Raw genomic sequence first — 6000 nt, 5'->3', positions numbered from 1 at the left:
TGCATTACGTCTTTGTGCACTTAATGTAGTTTAGTTTTTCTCTACAAAATACTTGATTTAATAATTTGAATGGAAGATTTAATTTAAAAAGCCTGTCTACTGATCCTAGTACAGTTAATGAGATATTTATAGTTGTCGATGTAGAGCAATTGTGCAATCTAGTTGAAAGCCTCGGAATGGTCTAATAACATCAATATGACTATTTCCCTCGATCTAAGGAGTGCATTACATCTTTGTGCACTCAAAGTAGTTTCTGTACAGAACCCTACCCTAAAATGATAACGTGAATGAAATGAGTTTGATTGTATGGCTACAGTCTTTTCAATTAATTTAGAGATTCCTATTTGGCGATAATGATTATCACATCCTCGAATGGTTAGTTTTAGCAACTAACCCATACAAGTTAAGTTTGTATGGGTTAAGATGTTTGCTTATATTCTGGATCATGATCAAGGCCATTTACAATATGTCTATATAATAAGTCAATACCAGACATTTTGCTGTTTTAGGAGTGTATCATTCTTGATGTCATCACTCACATAGTGGCCTGGAAATATTAACAACTTACACTGGATAGGGAGGTTCTTTCACTGCTAGCATGCGGTAGACAAGCCAAAAACCAAAAACATCAAGTAGGGGATTGCCCACGGAAGTGTGCACCGGTAATAACTCACATTTCCAGGATGTAGAAATGAATGACAGTCAATGGCTATTGCAACACAACAACGAAGAAATACAGGAGTATTGGTTGCATAAGAACGCTGTTATTCTGGAGGGCACCACTGATCGCAGGGCAGTTCATACAAGTCTCACAGAACGATGATTGAAGCTTGTATCACTTGTTTCACAATATCACAGCAGGAACACACAGGGTATACACAGTAGAAATGATGGACCGCAACTGTCCTCTGTGTAGCCTATGGTAAACAAATATGACCTGTCAATCACCTTAATGACAGTTATCACACGGCAATGTACACAGTTTTTCCCATGATTCCATGCACACTTCTATTTGCAGGGTTTGAGGTAATATGACAAAAACAAAGAAAATAAAGGATGCTGACATAAAATTATTCCATACGAGAAGTCGAATGACCTGAATAGAAACATGCGTCTGAACACCATAATCTTGTAACATGCTACTCCAAATCTACTTAGTTTGTGGTAGTTTAAATTGGAAAATAGCTCACCAGTGAAGTTAATCTGGAGCTAATTGTGTGAATTAAGCCACAAATACTTTTCGTATTTCTTTAGATTTTGGTATAGAAAAGGTTCTAACTGTGCCACTTTTGCATTTGGAATTGGCCTTCCATTCTAACTGTTAATCGAAGTTGAAGAATTCAGTATTTATGCCGGAATGAGGCTAAGGTGTGAAAGTTTTCTATAGAAGCAGTTTAGAATGCATGATATTTGTGAGTTTTGCACTGATTAATCACCCAAGTCGGTTTCGTTTATCCTTGTAATTTTTATAATTGAGTGACGATCACATCTGAGAAGCTGCCATTTAGATATGAAGCGTATTAGTAAGCTTAGTTTTGGCTATTTCTTCTGCTGCACGGGAACCGCTGTTCTGTAGCCTTCTTAGTAGCACAGAGAGCACATTTGAGATCTTATCTCTTATTGTCGTCTCACATTCCTTCCTCATCGCCAGTCCTATTATATACATTGTAATTGACCACTTTATTTTAGATTCCATATATTCACAAACTTTCTTGTTTTGTTTTGTATTTTAAAAGTTGTTGGCCAAGAACTTTGTAAATGTGATACCAAACATGATTATTTTGAAGTTCTTTATCCTGTTTTTTTTTCTAGTCCAAAAAGTGGCTTAGATATTATATATCATTCAGAGCGATATGCAGATTGGTCTATCCACAAGTATGCACAATTTCTTTTTTGACAAATGTAAAAATTGCCACATCAAGTATAGTATTTACGAATACTAGATTGGTTATACAAGATCTTTGACTACTTTATTTCATTTGAATTTTTCATCTTCGCCGATACATTCATCCAACTCTACTTTGCCTACAATTCTTCTTAAAAAAGTTTGGCAGAAAATATAACTGATGCGAAATATCATAATGGTATGTATAATTCATGCAAAGTTGTTAGTTGGCGTTATTGTGTCAAAACCTTGAACAAACAATAAAACATATCTTCGTTCCTGGTCTGTGGGATAAATAAATTTAAAATTTATTGACATTGACAATCTTTTAGTTGGGGAATTGTTATCACTCATTATATTGTCAATAAGGAGGTTATTTTATTTGCTTTGCTATAGGATATATTCAGGTAACTAGTTTTTGAAAGAATTATTAGCCAAGAATAATTAAAATCTTTGTCTTAGGTCGTAGCCCTATTTGTAGTGGATAGCTTTCTCAATATTTGCACTTAAGTAATCTTTGGATGGCAGAAATCAAAGTAAGAGACATTAATTATGTGTAATATGTCTGGTCATTCATAGAGACAATCTTTCACACTCTTTGTGTTTGTATTAACCTTTGCTGACATATCATAGACACTAATGTCTTAGTTTTTGTTTACTTGGAGTAATTACAACATAAGCAAGAATATAGTTTTTTCGTTTATTCAGACATGTGTATTACTGGTCTAATAATCCCCTTCTCATTTGATCTTTAATGATGTCACCATATTTTTCGATTGCTCAGGGTGTTTTAGTTGCCAGTTTCTGAACTGGACACTTGAATCATCCATACGAGTGTATTGGTTCTTTTTCACTTTGGATAAGATATAAATGATAGATTTATTAATTTATTCATTTCAAGGTTCTAAGGTGGGAGTATACTTTACCATATATTGAATAAGTGTCAACATGTCGAAAAGAATATATCCAATTGTACATCTTTGCTGTGTATTTCTAAGCTTTACAAGTTTTTTTTTTCTTCTATGGAGACGTTTTGCTGGTTTACATTGTAGAAGCGGAAATATCAATAAGGTTATGACATCACCGGTTAATCTTACACACATGACGCCACACATGAATTACGTGAAACCATAGTTTATTACATTTACATAATATATTATGTTTATTTGCCATATATGCTTGTTATAGTTCTCTTATCCGTCAGTATCGCCCGCTCGTGCAACGGTTCATCACTAACTAATGTGTGTGTAAAATTGTTTTCTATCTGCCGTTTCCCGATGTGTATCACCAGGTTTCAGAATCATTCAAAGTGTAGGCTCCTTTTGTTGGACATGACCTCGGGTCGGCATTGTTAAATACCGTAACACCACACAGCTAATTGTATCACGACACCTGTTCATTCATCACACTGATACTCATCCAGTCTTGCCCAAGGGTGACCAAATTGTTTATTTAACACAACCTACTGCGTGTGTAGTGTCAAATACTTCAGATAACACAAATTCAGTATTCCAATTTCTCCCGGCAGCCGCGTAAACGAACACTAACATTTCTATTATCATTAAATAAAGCAATATCATCGATAATCAGCCTGTTTCATAAGCTACTCCATTTCAATTAGCGGTTCGTCATCCACCATTCATAACGAAGACTTAAATTATAGAACTATATATCCATATAATATATTATGTATGTATTACTGTTGATTCCAAAATTTCAAAGATTCATGACATTTCTCGTGTACCATTTCATAGATTACAATGAAGCTTTGTACATAGATTCTCTGGGATAATGCGCAGACCTCATCAGTTTTAAAATCCGTGCATATTAATTACCTATTTCACATACTGATTAGGCAACTTTAGGACTTTAACTTTTTCTTAAGAACCATTTGATAAAACCCTAAAACTTGATACATAGATGCTCTGGGATAATTCACAAACCTTATTGGTTATTGGCTGAAATTCATGCATATTAATTACGTAATTTGCATATAAGAACAATATATAATTAAGTCAGTGCTGATCTAATTTCTCTCTCGAGTTTTTGTGAAATGCGGGATATTTATTTATTTAAAATTGTGTTGTTTGTTTGTTTTGAAGCAGTGTGAACAAATTATATTGCTGATATGATGAAACCAAACACGCCAACAATTGCCAGTCGAGATTGGTAACATGTGGCAATAAACCGTTTATTGTGTGTGTGTTTATTATGTGTACTTCCAATGCACATAAATTCCTAATAGAGTACATACATTCCAAGGCAGCACTGACAACTCGTATGTTTATCAGCCTTTATATGGTCAAATCACTGCAAAATGACATGCAGCTGGCAAGATATTTATTTACGTTTGTGCTGGGATAATACATAAAGAAACACCATCTGATTGTTCTATTTTTTGATGTCATGGCATCATAATGTTCAGCTACAATGCATTTTATAACACTAGTATCTTGCCAGGTTTGAGTAGTGTGATCTAGACCAAGATCCGTAACAATAACAGCCTAATCACACAGACACTACAGAAAATTTGAATGTGATTTAGATGACATTTAAATAATGGATTTTGCCACATAGTACAGTATTAATTGTCCGCTAAACGAATTTTAAAATCAAAAACACATCATTGTCAGAATGTGAAACAATTTAATACACCGCGTTTTTGAAAATTTGGTTACAAATCGGGTAGGAGTTATCAGTTGGCGAGAGAATCACTTGTATTCCATATCCATAGTTGTTTTTATGGCAAATGGTAGAATAACCAGCCCTCGTATATTGTACCTTATATTACCCACAAGCTTTCGCAAAATGTGAGCTTGTATGGCAAATTAACGTTTATTGTAAACAAATATACCGATACTATAAAGATATAACGTTAAAAGTCACATAAACTGTCTATATCTATTTTTAATTTTAATAGAAATAGAACCATTTAGACGTCCGTTTATTAGACGATTTCTAGGTGTGCTAGGTTTCACACAGTACATTGATTGATATGTTTTGCAAAATAGTTCTTGTCACATCGATGTCCCAATGGATCAGAGATATTGTTTAAGTAGCTGGCTATGTCTCGTCTTTCTTGTTGTTCAATACTCGAGACTTCTACTTACCCTCTGTGTGAGAACTGTCGATTAAGAACACTCTCGCTGTCCGGCAGTCCCACAGTCCCGAAGGATTCCCGATTAATACAATCAGTTCTTTGGCAACTGAATGTGACTAATGTAGAACAACTCTTTACTGACTGACTGACTGACTGCATTTAAACAGTTACGTGCTAAAAGCTCTATAACGCACCGTGACATTTTAAGTTGGCCACAATCGAGTAGTTATGTCAAAGTCTGGCCGATAACAATTTTGTATATTCCCAAGTGGAATGTGATGTGCTAAAAATACGTTCCATAAATAATTACTAGATTGTACTAACCCTCGGCACAATATAAATATCTTGACAAAATATTGATGAAATTATATTTCTGACACCTATCAACATTTTCAAATGAGTTTATTCTGTAATCAAGAATACCAAAGGATGCATTCAACATTATAATTTTATTGCTAATAAGAATAAGCCCAGACATACAAGTTAAAGATTATTACATGATTTATACCATCGAAACGTCAGAATAAAACAAACATAGCTTATGAAATCCCGTATAGGTTTCATGTTTTATAACCACATAGTTTTTTTGTTACAAATAAAACTGCTCAAACCGCTGTGGAAAAAAATCTGCAATGACCTATTTTGAGTAAGACCTTGTTTTAATTTTAGTAGAAGCAGCGTAATCATATATGAATCCACAAATAGCGAAATGGTGTTAATTGTGAAAAAAAGGTAAATATTTAATCTTCATTTCATAACCCCTACATATACTGATAAATATCGTCATATCGGTTGCTTATAAGTGTTTTAATAAATTAATATATCTCACTATCTTAAATATCTTAAATATTTACATCATTAATGTCTTAAGATTTAATAAAAAATAAAATAATGTCATTAAACATAATTCAGGACGATAACGAAAATATTCTTTTAATACTTTCATGTTCATGCATTGGCATAAAAGATGTTTCACAGGTTGTTTGGCCACAAGCAACTAAATATGTTAAAAATA

The sequence above is a fragment of the Saccoglossus kowalevskii genome, chromosome 19, assembly GCF_978046115.1.
Source record: "Saccoglossus kowalevskii chromosome 19, keSacKowa6.1, whole genome shotgun sequence".
Lineage (NCBI taxonomy): Eukaryota > Metazoa > Hemichordata > Enteropneusta > Harrimaniidae > Saccoglossus > Saccoglossus kowalevskii.
Note: the sequence above shows the minus strand (reverse complement) of the source record.